Below are 16973 nucleotides of genomic sequence, written 5' to 3'. Positions count from 1 at the left end.
TATGCATGACACTAACATTTTGAGGAATAGCATCATCCCTTAAGTGATGGGGCAACTCCAGAGGCACCGTGTGTGGCTAATAGGTGAGCCCAAGGTCCCCACACAGTTTAATTAGGTGTCTGGGTATTGGAGATTCCCTAATGTTTGAAGGATGTCTAACAGTTGTCCCTCGATATTTGCAGGTGACTCTGGTTACCCCAACCTGTCATGGCTACTGACCCCAGTGAGGAATCCCAGGACAAGGACAGAGGAACGCTACAATGAGGCACATGGGTGAACTAGGAGGATAATAGAGCGTACCTTGGCCTCCTGAAGGCCAGATTGCTGTGCCTCCATCTGACAGGGGGATCCCTACACTACTCACCAAAGAAGGTGTGCCAGATCATCGTGGCATGCTGTATGTTGCACAACCTAGCTTTGCGACGCCAGGTGCCTTTTCTGCAGGAGGATGGGCCTGATGGTGGTCTTCTGGCAGCTGTGGAGCCTGTGTACAGTGAAGAAGAGGAGGCAGAAGAAGAAGATGTTGACAACCGTAACAACATCATCATGCAATACTTCCAGTGAGACACAGGAAAGAGGATGGAACTGCTTCCCACATCTCATACTATTGTAGGACCTAGCATAAATCTGCCTTTTTAGCTCTGTGTATGAACCCTGACATGTCACTTTGGCTTACTGTCAACACCAGAGCAGTACGCCCTCTATTGGCGACAAACATGCAAAAACCCAGCACTCTCAAAACAACTTAATTTATGTATGGTGATGATATGTTGTGGTTTAACATTTTGCATTGCAGAGTTCAATCCTGAAAACATTTTTTAATATGCTTACAAATACTGTTCCTTTGCAATGTATTGCTGCAGGTTTTCAGAGTGTGTTAGGGTGTGGCCCCTCTCCAGGGCCTTCCAGAGACTTTCCCTGCAAAATGCCTGGGCGTGGTTCTGGGCTGGGCCAAGACTCTATAAAAGAGAGCCAGCCCAACTCCCAGTGCTCACTATTCGGAGGTCCCGGTGCAGAGCAGCAGCTTCTTCCTGAGCTCCTGTCCTGGTGGCCTATTTGGATCTTCCAGTCTTCTGCCCTTCATCCTTCATTGGTGATCATTGTTCCAGGCGGTAAGACGGTGGTTGGACTGTCCCGACACCGTTATTGAGAATTTTCATATTCTTGGCTTAATTCTTAAATGAGTAACAGATTACGTGCGCGCTACCATTTCTTGACATTTATATGGTAGTTTACAAATAGGAAAGACGTGCAATTTGTTTCATAAAGGTTTGACTTTGTTATTCATTGCGTGCTACCATTTCTTGACATTGGCATGGTGGCTTAAGAATCGGCAGGACGCGCAATTCGTTTTATGGTGTTTAAACATTGTTGTCCATTGCGCGCTCCTATTTCTTGACATTTACATGATGTTTTACGAATTGGCAAGACGCGCAACTCGTTTCATGAGGATTTAACTTTGTTGTTCATTGCACGTTACCATTTCTTGACATTTACATGGTGGCACAAAAATCGGCAAAAGAAGCGCAATTCGTTTCATTGTACTTTGATCTTGTTATTTATTGTGAGCTGTTATTTCTTGACATTTACATCGTGTTTTACGAATCGGCAAGACGCGCGATTCGATTAATGATGATTTGACTTTGATATTCATTGTGTGCTACCATTTCTTGGTATTTTACATGGTGACACTCGAATCGGCAAGACGCACGATTCTCTCCTCAAGTTTAATTCATGTTGTTTATTATATGCCACTATTCTAAAATATTTATTATGTAATATTCGAGTTGACAAGTTATGTGATTTGTTTCCTGAATCCATATTGTGTTATTCATGGTGCACAATCCTTTTAAGGTGTTTACTATATATATATATATATATATAAATATATATATATATATATATATATATATCTGCAATATGCGCAATTTGTGTTGAAACATTTTAAGAGTACACAGAAGGCCAGAGTTTCTAGATGCAATATTGTATGGTCCTAGTATACATCCTCAAAACAGGATTGATCTGACTGGTTTAAAATTTAGTCAGAATGTTTTTCTGATTCTCATGTAAAGGAAAGTACTTGAATAAGAAAGTTTTCATTTAATTCATCTTGATTCCCCTACAGTTATCCGGCCATCTTGAAACTTACGGGGTCATTCTGACCCTGGCGGTCCAAGACCGCCAGGGTCGCGAATGACGGAAGCACTGCCAACAGGCTGGCGGTGCTTCCAAGCCCATTCTGACCGCGGCGGTAAAGCCACGGTCAGAAAACCGGGGCCGGCGGTTTCCCGCCGTTTTTGCCCCGGCTGGGCGAATCCGCCATGGCAGCGCTACAAGCAGCGCTGCCATGGGGATTCTGACCCCCTTACTGCCAGCCTGTTTCTGGCGGTTTTCACCGCCAGGTAGAGGCTGGCGGTAACGGGTGTCCTGGGGCCCCTGGGGGCCCCTGCACTGCCCATGCCACTGGCATGGGCAGTGCAGGTGCCCCCTAACAGGGCCCCATGAAGCTTTTCACTGTCTGCCTAGCAGACAGTGAAAAGCGCGACGGGTGCAACTGCACCCGTCGCACGCCCGCAACACCGCCGGCTCCATTCGGAGCCGGCTTCTGTGTTGCAGCCCTCCTTCCCGCTGGGCCGGCGGGCGCTAACATGGTAAGCGCCCGCCGGCCCAGCGGGAAGGTCGGAATGCCGGCAATGCTATTTTGGCCGCGTGGCGGCCAAATGGCGGTTCCCGCCTGGCGGGCGGCAGACTTGGAATGACCACCTTAGTCATTTTAAAACTTAACTCTTAGATTGTTCATGTTTTCAGAGTGACTAGGCTTAGAATCATAGTCTAGTATTGATTTCAGGAGATATAATTTTCATATTGTGTGTTCTAACCTTTTTCTTATAACAGGTCTCCTTCCCAGCTGTTCCCTTCCTAATACCCTCTTCCCCTCTTGAACTCTCTCAGTCTCTGTGATTTATCTATCAGAGTCTTGGAGCTGTTCACTGGTGGATGTGTTGGGAACGTGCACAGACCCTGAGGATCTGGTGACTCTGACACTTTCCATTTCACAGATCTGGGTCCCACTTTGTGCCCTCTGCTATGTTTACTGCTGGCCAACAACTGTGTAACTTTGGTAAGTTAACATGTACATTGACATTGCTATATTTCGGGGGGGTTGCAATTACACATTTGTGAAAGTACAGACTGACTCCAGATTGATTTGTGATTCAAGGGTGTTTATTTCTGTGCTAATAAGTGGAGGGGGGTGTGCAATGGGCTGGGGTGATGGTGGAGGAATGTCCATGGTGGAGTTCAGTCTCTTCGTCTCACAGGTGCATTGTCCATGGGAGCATAGGAAGTGGAGCAATGGCAGTTTAAGGTGGACAGGGTGACAAAGTTGGACAGAAGGGTGACATTCAGGAGGGTCTTATTTCCTGGCGGGATCTTGGCAATATTCTCTGTCTTGTTTCTCAATCTCAGGGACCGTTTGCGGGGTGGTTCTCCTTCTGCAGGGGGTGTTATGCTGGTGGCCTGTTGTTCCTGTGGGGGTGCCTCCTGTCCACTAGCGCCTGCGGAGGGAGAGGGCTGTTTATCGTCCAGGCTAGTGTCAGGGGCCCGTTTGTGTGCCACTGTGTCCCTCATGGTGTTGGCCAGGTCTGCCAGCACCCCTTCAATGGTGACCAGGGTGGTGTTAATGGACTTCAGGTCCTCCCTGATCTAGTGCTCCTGCTGCAGCTGCTGGGTCTCCTGAAACTTGGCCAGAACCATGCCCATGGTCTCCTGGGAATGGTGGTATGCTCCCATGATGTTGGAGAGTGCCTTGTGGAGGGTTGGTTCCCTGGGCCTGTCCTCCTCCTGTCACACAGCAGTCCTCCCAGCTTCCCTGTTGTCCTCTGCCTCTGTCCCCTGAACAGTGTGCCCACTGTCACTGACCCCAGGTCCCTGATTGTTTTGGGTTGGTGGGTTTGCCTGGGGTCCCTGTAGTGGTGGACACACTGTTGATTGACGTCTCCTGGGGACAGTGGCATGGGCCCGCCAGGTGGGTGCTGTGGTGGTTTTTCCTGAGGGGGGAGGTTCTGTGGTGGCTTGTAACAGTGGCAGGGGACCCAACTGTCCAGAGGTCCCTGATGGGCCGGGCTGGTCATCTTGATCCAGGCGTGCAGAACTGCTGTCTTCACTGCAGGCCTCTTCTGTGGGGGGACTGGATATGTCTGGCACTTCCTGTCCAGTGACGTTGGGTATGGGTCCTGTTGGGGTGTAAATGCATAGTTTTAGTATATGTGTGTGTGCCATCTTCTACACTGGATGAGGTACCCTCTACTCCTGTGCTTGCATTATTGTGTTTGCACTTTTGTGATAATTGGTTTGGGGTATGTGTGGGTATCTGTACTGGACATGCTTTGGTGATGGGGGTCCATGCATAGGTGTTGCATGCAGGGCCTTGGTATTGGGATGTGTGGGTTGTGATAGTGGGGCATATGTGAGGTGTTGGAGTGATGGGGGTGAGGGTGAGGGATGGGGTATGTGATGGCATGCAGGTGGGGGATATGGTAAATAAGATATGACATACCAGAGTCCAGTCCTCCTGCTACTCCTGCGAGGCCCTCAGGGTGCAGTATTCCCAAGACTTGCTCCTCCCATGTTGTTAGTTGTGGGGGAGGAGGTGGGGGTCCACCGCCAGTCCTCTGTACAGCAATCTGGTGTCTGGATACCACTGAACGCACCTTCCCCTGTAGGTCGTTCCATCTCTTCCTGATGTCATCCTGTGTTCTTGGATGCTGTCTCACTGCATTGACCCTGTTGACGATTCTCCGCCATAGCTCCATCTTCCTAGCAATGAAGGTGTGCTGCAACTGTGATCCGAAAAGTTGTAGCTCCACCCGAAGGATTTCCTCCACCATGACCCTGAGCTCCTCCTCTGATAACCTGGGGTGTCTTTGAGGTGCCATGATGTTGTGTGGGTGGTGTGTGAGGTGCTGTTTGTTGTGCTGTGTGATGTGTTGTTTAGGGGTGTGTTGTTTGAGGTGCTTGGATGTTGTATGAGTGATGGTGTTGTGTGCCTGTGGATGCTGGTGTTGTGTTTGCTATTCTCTCTCTCTCAGTTTTTTCAAAACAAATCCATTTTAAGGGGTTGTGGGGAATGTGGGTGTGTGTTTTATAGTGTTGTGAGTGTGTGGGTGTGGTGTGTGTATGTGTATCAGGTGTGGGTATTTTGAATTGTCCAATGTGGCTGTGTTTTGTAAATGTGTGTGTATTTTGAGCACGGAGGTGTGTACCGCCAATGGATTACCGCAGTTGAAAGACCGCCACGTTGATTCGTGGGTCGTGAGAGTGTGGGCGTATTCTTGTTGGTGTGAAGGTGTAGGTTTTGGTATCGCCAGTTTATCACTGATCTTTGGTGTGGCGGACTTGTGTGAGTGTCTGTATAGTGGCGGATTCCGAGATGTGGGTCGTAATACCTGTAACGGAATTCCACCGCCTTCAGCACGATGGTAAGAGGGATTTTCCACCAGTGTTGTAATGAGGGCCATAGTGTCAGATTTAAAAGGCCCCATCCCCACCAGAGCGTCACTTTTAGGGAAGCTCCAGTGGTGCTATGCATTGCGCCTTATTTACAGGGTGGCCTTTAGACAGTTTTTGTAGCTTAATACCACCTTATAAATATGGCCCATTCACACGCAGCACTTTGTTTAGAAGGGACGTGCAATGGGTGTTGCTGTGGGTGTGCCACAGCAACACCATTAAAAACACCATTACATTTTGATGCTGCCCCAGATTTTTGAGTTTTTGTAAACCTGAGGCAGCACAAAAATCTGACACCGCACCAGGGGTGGCGCTATCATGGCACTACAAGGAGAATTGCTTTCATTTCTGCATCACACATAAATAGAGCAAATTGCCATTGAAGATTGTTTTTATGAAGGAAGTTGTCCCTTCCTGCACAAAACCAATCTCGCCCACAGCGCAGCCATCCTTGCACCATTGCGCAAGAGTGTCTGCGTTTACATTCGTCAGCAAAAATAGCACCGGCGCAGAGGCAACTCAAAGGTACGCCATATTAGATTAAATATGGCACACTCCTGCGTTTTGAAAATGACGGTGCTCGACGCTGGTAAATGTGGTTCAGCACTCTGTCATTTTCATTTAAATCTGGCCCGAAAAACACTTCAAATGCACCCACACCTTCCCCGCTATATGCACTAACTATTTCCTAACCCTCACAGCAGTTGCTTGACTGTTGCCACTGATCCACCTGCCCAAGTGTAACACTCAGTGGGCAACAAGTGCTGCACTTGTTGCACAGGGTGGCCTAACAAGAACTGCCACACACCTCCATGCACTATTGGGAATGGGCACAAAAGTGAACATATACAACAGATGGGGCATGTCTGTGATCATCATCTGTGCTGCTGTGCAAGTAGCTTCCATTTCACCATGTAGCAAGATTGTTTATGTAGTGGGAATGGTTTGTGTTGTGCACAAAGGGACACCTTCATGCACAGCAACAGCTATAAGTGGTTTCATTGTCACACTAGGGGCCCAATTTAACAAGCCTGTAATGCAACATTAGCATCATACCAATGGATGCCAATGTGGATTCAAGCTGCCCATTCCCCTTGTGCTACATTAACGGCTACACAATGCATTCATAGATCCACTTTGTAAATCCTTCCACCAAAATATGCCTGTGCCAGATATGATGTATACAAGGAAATATCCTTTAGGCAGGGATGGAAGAACTAATGGGGGTGACAATCCATAAAGGTTGCACTGTGCTGTCTGATAACCTCATGTGTGAGGCCTCCCAAAGGCAGATGTCAAAGTGATGCAAGCATTGTAATCAATAGACCATCATTTATGGTGTTGATGCTGTAAAGCACCACTAAAGTGACAAAACTCATTAGACTACTGTGGGAATGTCCTCCATTGTGACCGGTAATGTAAATAACGTCCTTCCATGGTGTTGGTGGCTGGGGCAAAGGGCCTGCAAGGAAAATGGTGGTGTGGGATTGAAGGAGGCTGGCCTTGTTTGTAGTGGGTACCTTGGGTACTTACACCTTATACCAGGTCCAGTTATTCCTTATTAGCGAAGTAGTAGTGTTCTAGCAGCTTAGGCTGATAGAGGTAGCTATAGCAGAGCAGCTTAGGCTCAACTAGGAGACATGCAAAGCTCATGCAATGCCACTTATAGTTACACAGTTCTTATACACAAGTAAAGACAATACACAGTGTTACCAAAAATAAAGATATTTATTTGGGTGACACAGTACCAAAAATATCTTAGAGGCAATACTCCTTCTGGAGGTAAGTATTATACACAATACATACACTAGACACCAAAATTAGACAAGTAAGTAGTCATAGAACAAAGCAAACAATAGGAAATGCTATAGAAGGCAATGGGAGAAAATAGGTCTAGACGCAACACAAACCATATACTATGAAGGTGGAATGTGAATCACGAATTCCCCCCTAGACAAGTGTAGTGTGTGCAGAATCACTGGGAGAGTAAGAATACAGTAAAGGTAAGTAAATTACTCCACCCCAGAACCCAGAAAAGCAGGAGTAAAGTGTTGAAAGTTTCCTTATGGCACACTACACCTCGTGATTGGGATTTTGCAGTAACCAACCAAGTCTGCCAACAACAACTGCTGGATTCCTGGACCTGAAGACCTGCAAATGAAGGGGACCAAGTCCATAAGTCGGGAGAAGTTCCAGGAAGGGCAGGAGCCCCTGCTAACCCAGAAGAGGGTGCAAAAGAAGAGTCACTGGTTAGTCGAAGACTAAAGGAATGCACCCTATGAAGATGCCAGCAGGTTCCTGCATGATGCAAAGTATGTCCCACGAGGTGAAGATGGATGCAGATGTGAGTTTGTGTTGAAGGTCACCAACAAACCTTAGTTACGACAAAAGTGCCTTTTGCATCAAAATGGTGCTAGATGGACCCAGGAGGGACCTGGGGGCCTCAACTCTGTGTGAGAAGGAAGAGAGGGCTCTCAGCACTTTAGAAAGCCCTCAGGATGTCAGACAGCACTCACAGGAGTCCCAGGACATGGGGACAAAGGAGGTGCAAAATGCGGTTGGTGCAGCACAACAAAGGAAGGTCCCACGCTGCCGGAGAACAACTCAGAGAGTTGAGCGTTGCAAGCTGGAATGCTGGGGACTTGGGCCAGGCTGTGCACAAAGGAATTTTGCAAATAGTGCACAGAGGCCTCAGGGGGTGAAGAAGACATAGTACAAAAGGGTACCTCGCTCTCAGGGAAGGCAAGGTCTTACCTCCTCCGAATTGCGTCAGCAGGACCTCAGGACAGTCTATGTTTATGGGGTCCAACCTTTGTGTCCTTAGGAGCACGCTCGTCACTGTTAGAGGAGTCCAAGGGTACTGGTCATCGTCTTAGAAGGTGTCCGCTGGAGCAGGGGAGTGACTCCGTCGCCCCACAGGAGATTTCTTTGGTCCTTCTGGTGCAGGATGAAGACAGGGAGTCCTCAGAGCACACCATGGAAAGTGTTGCAGTTGCTGGCTGGGGCTGAAGTTGCAGAGGAAAAGTATCCCTTGTGGAAACTTTGTTGCTGTTACAGCGGTTCCTGGAGCAGGCTGTGGTTGATCCGAGGTCAGAGGATGAAATAGTAGTTGCAGAGGATTCCTGAAGGAAACTTGCAAGCAGAATCTGAAGATAACCCACAGGAGAGACCATAAATAGCCCTGTGAGGGGGATTGGCTACTTTATCAGGTATGGACCTATTAGGAGGGTTCTCTGGCGTCACCTGCTGGTACTGGCCAATCAGAGCCCTCCAGAGTGCCCCCACACCTTGCAAAGCAAGATGGCTGAAGACTGGGACACACTGGAGGAGCTCCTCCACCACCCCTGGGGTAGTGATGGACAGGGGAGTTGTCACTCTCCTTTCCTTTGTCCAGTTTTGCACCAGAGCAGGGGACAAGGGGTCCCTGAACTAGCGTAGACTGGTTTATTCAAGGAGGGCACCATCTGTGCCCTTCAAAGCATTTCCAGAGACTTGGGGAGGCTACCCCTCCCCAGCCTGTAACTCCTATTTCCAAAGAGAGAGGGTGGAATACCCTGCTCTCAGAGGAAATGCAGGGCAGAACCCTGTCTGTGAGGTGGCAGCAGCTGTAGCTGCAGTGCAAGCCCCAGAGAGATGGGTTGGCAGTACTGGTGGTCCATGGTGGAGCCCCAAGGATGCATGGAATTGGCTCCCCAATACCAGATTTGGAATGGGGGACAACTCCATGATCTTAGACATGTTACATGACCATATTCGGAGTTACCATTGTGAAGCTACATATAGGTATTCACCTATGTGTAGTGCACATGTGTAATGGCATCCCTGCACTCACAAAGTCCCGGAAAATGGCCCTGAACTATGTGGGGGCATCTTTGCTAGTGCAAGGGTGCCCTCACACTTAGTAACCTTGCACCTAATCTTCAGCAAGTGAAGGTTAGACATATAGGTGACTTATAAGTTACTTAAGTGCAGTGAAAATGGCTGTGAAATAACATGTGCATTATTTCACTCAGGATGCAATGGCAGGCCTGTGCAAGGGTTTGTCTGAGCTCCCCATGGGTGGCAAAAGAAATGCTGCAGCCCATATGGATCTCCTGGAACCCCAATATCCTGGGTACCTAGGTACTATATACTAGGGACTTATAAAGGGGGTCCAGTGTGCCAATTGAAATTGGTAAATTAAGTCACTAGCCTACAGTGACAAATTTCAAAGCAGAGAGCACATAAGCACTGAGGTTCTGGTTAGCAGAGCCTCAGTGACACAGTCAAGCACTACTGACAACACATGCATTAGGCCACAAACTATGACTACTGGGGTCCTGGCTAGCAGGATCCCAGTCAGATAGGCAAAACACACTGACATATTGGTTTTTATCAACGAGCACTGGGGTCCTGGCTAGCAGAATCCCAGTGACACAGTAAAAACACACTGACACACACTCACAAACAGGCCAAAAGTGGGGGTAACCATGCTAGAAAGAGGCTACTTTCTCACAGGGTGATGTTTGGTTAGAGCGCTATGATGTTGATGTCTGGATATACTGGCACATAATTACACATTTATGAAAAAACGTGCAGTGCAACAGCTCAGTTTGCTCTGCTGTGCAGCATCAATTCAAAACTGCAGGGATGTGTACTTGTCACCGAGAGTAAATGCATCCCTCCACTAACCTTGGTAATGCCTAAAGATGTGATGGTCAATACCAACTTTGCACACAATCTCCATGGTATAGGGTTGTCCCTCTTGCCGGTCTAGCAGGAAGGAACACATCCGGCTAAATCTACCAAGAGAAATGCTGTCTGCCACTTACAATGTTTGATGGTGATTGCAGCACACATTGACAGTAGTCCACAATAGGATTACAACGATGTCAGTCCTTAATACCACAACTACAAAGCCACCCCTGGAGTTGTGTCCCAACATGATGAATCCACACATCAACAGGCCTCAACATGTATCAGGTCAACATTCCACCACATGTGTGTTGTCAGAGTGATGGAATTGGATGGGTTTTCCACATGTATCCCCCAAGCCACTTAGAGTCATGTGTCCAGCATTTTGCACCACACAACATAACAATGAACCACCTTGTATGTATGTGTGCAAACAGGAAGGTCTATCTTCTACCAAAACAACACTCAATCCAGCAATGCAGCTATCCTTTGCATCTATGCAACAAGGAAACCTGAGATGCACAGATGAGCGTTGCCCTGCAGGAAGGGAGAAAATCCTATTTGCACACATACACACAAGGTGGTTAAATCTCACAATGGATGGTGCAAGATGCTGGACACACCACTCAAAGTGGCTAGGAGGATGTATTTGGACAGCTCACTCCTTATCATTACTCCAAAAACACACGCAGCGTGGCAGATGAGTCAGTAACTTACTCAAATATCTGTTATTCAGAATTTCAAGCATTTCCATACATCTCCACTTGTGGTGTGAGCACAAATCCGGAACAACTCCCATTGCATGCATACTTAACACAGTCAAGTCAATGAAAGGGGTACATATGTCAAAGACCATGATTAAACAATCAAGGTGGATGTAACACATTGGGAACTGTGGACTGGCAGGTTGTGCAAATGGTGACTCCACAAAATTGATGGTCAGGTGGCACAGTGTGCCATTAGGGGTTAATATATGTGTGCCTTGATGTGGGGAGTCAGTATTATGTCACTGAGCCACCAGAATCAAGTAAATGATGAGCTGCGTCAACAGCCACTACAGTCAAAGATTGACCTTTCACTATCCCATTGCAGAGGATGATGCCTTACCTCCTGCGGACATGGCTGTCCTGGATTTTACAGAAGATATGGATGACCAGCCACCTGCCATCAATTCTGCCACTCTCCAGGATGTTCTGGGTGCCTTCCACACACCATCTCCATTCACACCCTGCATTGCAGTGTCTCCACATAAACCACCCAACTACCAGCATAGAGCACAAACCAGTCCTGGCACATACCTGGACTCTGAAGATCCAGACATTACCTTTCAGAGGACAGTGGTAGGAGTCCAGCAGGAGCTGGCACAGCAGGTGCGGGTGTGGATGGAGACCATGGCAATGCAACCTAGAGGAAGTGCAGAGAAGCCTCAGTCCGAATAAGGACAACTCTGCTGCCATCAGACGAAACCCACTCTCCGCTGCATGGACTCCAGCAGTCCCTGACCGAGATAGCTGCTGTCCTGAGGCAGAGGCTCAACCATTTGCCCTCCCAAAGTGCCAGCAGCCTGATTGATAAAAGGCTACAGGCTATACAAAATGCTCTGGAGACCATGCAGCGGGATCTGGCCTCCCTCACTGAAAACATATCTGCCTACCACAGTGATGCAGCTGCTGTGTTGCAAAACTAGCAGTTCCTCCTTACTGCAGTGCTGCCTTATGGAAAACCACAAATGGTAGCTGCCAGGACCTTTTATTCTACATCTCTATCCCCTGATGTGTGTGTGGCCCGTCAACTTCAACAACAGCACTATCCATGGCACAGGAGACACCACACACATCACAGGTTAAATATGTGGAAGGAACATCTTTCACAGGAAAAAACACCCAGTAGCTACAGTGTATGCCACATGGACAGCATCTCTTTAGTTATGTGCTTAAGATCATGCCAGTGCTGTGGCAGCTGGCAACGTGCCCTCTTCACTCTACCACTGTTGACTTATCATGCATGGACTGTCATTATCTCAATTCCTACCTATTGTCAATTTGTACATCTCCTCACCAATGCTCACCTCTCCTACATGTGTCTCATGGCATGTCCCTCACCCTTGGACATTCAATGGCTTGGTATCTAACATGGGGTCAGTGAACTGTACATTGTACATCATTGGAAAAAAACCTGCACATGTAAATAAATCACCATAATCACATGTTCTTCCTTTTTCAGTATTCCATCAACTTTTGCAAATGTATGCATTGTGGGAAGCTATGTCAATGACTACAGAATCAAATAATATGTGTGTCTTTCTCTCAGAAACAAAGGCACACACTGGTGTTAGAAATGGGGTCTTTGGACGACAGTCAGGTTACACCCTATCCTCACTCTAGTCAGGGTAAAAGAGAATCACCCTCAGCCAACCCCTGCTTAACCCCTTGGTAGCTTTGCAGAGCAGTAGGCTTAACTTCAAAGTGCTAGATGGAAAGTATTTGTACCAACACACACAGTAACTTAATGAAATCACTACAAAATGACACAACACAGGTTTAGAAAAACAGGAAATATTTATCTAAACAAAATAAGACCAGAATAAAAAATATCCGCAATACACAAGTCAAGTTATCAATTAAAAAGCAAAAAGAGTCTTTATGTAGTTTAAAACACACACTAACACTGTTAGTGTGAAAATGTACCTTGGGTGCGTAAAAAATAACCCTGCATGGGTGAGTGTGCGTCAAAAAGAGCCTGCGATTCGTCGATTACACTCATGGGTGAGTGTGCGTCAGAAATGGCTTGTGATGCGTCGATTCCACTCACGAGCAGGACCTTGCATTGTTTCTCCTTTCGTCGGGTCAGGACGCGTCGTTCCTTCTCTCCCCAAGAGAGCGATGTGTCGATCCGGTCAGCACTCTCGGGTCAGGGCAGGCCTTGCGTTGTTTTTACACGCCCAGCGGTGCTTGCGTCGGAAATCCAGCCGCACGATGAACTGAATAGAACGCAGCATGGGTTGCGGTCTCCCAGCCTACGTCAGCGATGCTGCACGTTGCTTCTCCAGCTCCCTGCATCAATTCTTCGATTGTGTTTCTGGCGAGCGTCGATTTTTAGCCACGGAGCCAGAGGTGCGTCATTTCTTCAGCCGCAGATCGGAGTCTTGTCGATCTTTTCCCCGCACGGCAGTCTGTGCGTGAATTTCCTCCTCTTAGGCTGCCAGCTTCTCCTTTCAGGGTCCCAGGAACTGGATGGGCACCACAGGGCAGAGCAGTAGTCTCTCCAGAGACTCCAGGTGCTGGCAGAGAGAAGTCTTTGCTGTCCCTGAGACTTCAAACAACAGGAGGCAAGCTCTAAATCAAGCCCTTAGGGAGTTCTTCTCAAGATAGAAGGCACACACAAAGTACAGTCTTTGCCCTCTTACTCTGGCAGAAGTAGCAACTGCAGGATAGCTCCACAAAGCATAGTCACAGGCAGGGCAGCTCTTCTTCCTCAGCTCTTCAGCTCTTCTCCAGGCAGAGGTTCCTCTTGTTTCCAAAAGTGTTCTAAAATCTGTGGTTTTGGGTGCCCTTCTTATACCCAATTTCTCCTTTGAAGTAGGCTTACTTCAAAGCAACGTCTCTCTTGAATGTGAAAACCTGCCTTGCCCAGTCCAGGCCCCAGACATTCACAGGGGGTTGGAGACTGCATTGTGTGAGGGCAGCACAGCCGTTTCAGGTGTTAGTGACCACTCCTCCCCTCCCTCCTAGCACAGATGGCTCATCAGGATATGCAGGCTACACCCCAGCTCTCTTTGTGTCACTGTCTAGTGTGAGGTGCAACCAGCCCAACTGTCAAACTGACCCAGACAGGGAATCCACAAACAGGCAGAGTCCCAGAAATGGTATAAGCAAGAAAATGCTCACTTCTAAAAGTGGCATTTTCAAACACACAATCTTAAAATCAACTTTACTAAAAGATGTATTTTTAAATTGTGAGCTCAGAGGCCCCAAACTCCACATGTCCATCCACTCCCAAAGCGAATCTACACTTTAATCAGATTTAAAGATAACCTCCATGTTAACCTATGAGAGGGACAGGCCTTGCAACAGTGAAAAACAAATTCAGCAAATATTTCACTGTCAGGGCATAAAAAACACATTACTATATGTCCTACCTTAACCATACCCTGCACCCTGCCCTAGGGCCTACCTTAGGGGTGTCTGACATGGAAGAAAAGGCAAGGTTTAGGCCTGGCAAGTGGGTACACTTGCCAAGTCGAATTTACAGTTAAAACTGCACACACAGACACTGCAGTGGCAGGTCTGAGACATGATTACAGAGTTACTCATGTGGGTGGCACAACCAGTGCTGCAGGCCCACTAGTAGCATTTGATTTACAGGCCCTGGCACTTCCAGTGCACTTTGCTATTGACTTACTAGTAAATCAAATATGCCAATCATGGATAAGAGAATTACATACACATTTTGTAAAGGGGCACTTGTACGTCAGCACTGGTTAGCAGTGGTAAAGTGCCCAGAGTAACAAAAACAGCAAAATCAGAGTCCAGCACACATCAACAACCTGGGGAACAGAGGCAAAAAGTTGAGGGAGACCACACCAAGGATGAAAAGTCTAACACTACGACTCAAACGTGATTAAGGTGACTGATAGCATTGTGGAATGCAACCAACTTTTTGAGCCTCCAAAGCACGTATTAAACAGGTATCCAGGCATGTTAACATATGGCATGTGTGGTTCAGAACACAAGTGTCTGGAATTTTTCCCTGATGAGTGTTCCAATACAAAACTGATGTGAGCAACAAAATAGGCATATGTAAGACTTGTATCCATACACTATCCGAGTGTCAGGAACTCTGCTGGAAAGTGTATTGAGTAGCTGATGTCATACCACTGCCAATCAGAGAGGTCCTTGGTCATAAGGGATACATATAGCCACACATGTAAATCAATAGTGAATGCATACCCAAAGGCATTTGTCTAATGTGACCAGTGCAGACATGAAAACACCCAGACAGTCAGTCATCATGGACACCATATTGTTGGAAACTAACAGGATTTACTAATACTAAAAAACACTACCTTTTAAAAACCTAAACTACACACTAACCTACAGTAAGCTAACCTATACTAACATGTTAACATCCCTACAGCTATCTATCGTATTCTAAATGTATCTTATACATGTAACGTTACACAATAAACATTGTCCACCAACCCCCTTAGAGACAATAGATGAGTAGGACAACATGATCTAAAGCTACACAAGGACTAACTGAAACCATTGCCTAAACAAATATATATATTTGTATTATTTATTTGTATTTTTTTTTTTTTAAACATAGAGCCCCATACATAACTTCCAACACCCCAAAACAAAATAAAAATACCTAAATCCAACCCCGCCCACTTAACTATGTCCTACAACTAACCTAATCTATGCTACCGAACCTATGATTACCTACCTAAAACCCACTAAAAATATATATTATGGAAACTTAGGGAAGGAAGGAACTTGTAAGAGGTCACTATCCACACATAGGGTCTCATTCTGAGCCCGGCGGGTGGCGGGAGCCGCCCGCCTGGAGGGAGCCGCCAAATGACCGCACCGCGGTCAAAAGACCGCGGCGGCCATTCAGACATTTCCTCTGGGCCGGCGGGCGCTCTCCAAAAGAGCGCCCGCCGGCCCAGAGGAAATGCCCCTGCAACGAGGACGCCGGCTCAGAATTGAGCCGGCGTAGTTGCAGGGGTGCGACGGGTGCAGTTTGCACCCGTCGCGTATTTCAGTGTCTGCATTGCAGACACTGAAATACACAGTGGGGCCCTCTTACGGGGGCCCCTGCAGTGCCCATGCCATTGGCATGGGCACTGCAGGGGCCCCCAGGGGCCCCGCGGCACCCCCTACCGCCATCCTGTTCCTGGCGGGAGACCCGCCAGGAACAGGATGGCGGTAGGGGGTGTCAGAATCCCCATGGATTCCCCCGAGCAGCGGGAAGTCGACGGGAGACCGCCGACTTTCCGCTTCTGACCGCGGCTGAACCGCCGCGGTCAGAATGCTCGTGGGAGCACCGCCAGCCTGTTGGCGGTGCTCCCGTGGTCGGTGGCCCTGGCGGCCACCGGCCGCCAGGGTCCGAATGACCCCCATAGTTTCTTTGGCTTCTTCTTGATGAATTTAAAGAGTTTGTAGTTACGGGCATTGTCCGCCTCAAGTGTGGCCAATCTTGCCTTGACCTCTGCCATGTCCTTCTGCATGTTTGCCTCAAAGGTAGAGCTTCTGGAAGCTGGTGGTGGCTGTTGCAGGCCTGTTGGTGTTGTATGTGCTGTGGATGTGGAGGGACCTGCAAAAGCACCCTTGACCCTTGGTGTTGAGGACAAACCTTTTTTTCCACTGGTTGCAGGCTGTTTCGCTGGTCCCCCATTTGGGAACACAAGCCACAACCCAATGCCTTCTCCCAATGGTACCTCTAGGCCATCTTGCAGTAACCTGTCTGGACTTTGCAGATGTGGGAGAAACGCTCGGGCCTCTTATCAAAGTCACGCTTTTGTGCTGTGGCCATTGTGGCAGCTAAAAAATGAGGAGAACAAGGCATCAAAAACGGTGTTGAGTAGAGGAAGAACAACCATGCAATATATATGGCATCTTCAGATGACACATGTTGTCCACCAGACATACTGCAACAATGTCAAGACCAAAGTGTATACAAATCTGCCTACCAAGCATCCATAGTATCTTGTTCATGTCACACGGATAACGGCTAGCCAATGTTGCCCACCAGGGCCCAGATTTAAGAGGACCTAGCACCTC

This window comes from Pleurodeles waltl, chromosome 11 (genome assembly GCF_031143425.1).
Source record: "Pleurodeles waltl isolate 20211129_DDA chromosome 11, aPleWal1.hap1.20221129, whole genome shotgun sequence".
In the NCBI taxonomy this organism is placed as follows: domain Eukaryota; kingdom Metazoa; phylum Chordata; class Amphibia; order Caudata; family Salamandridae; genus Pleurodeles; species Pleurodeles waltl.
Note: the sequence above shows the minus strand (reverse complement) of the source record.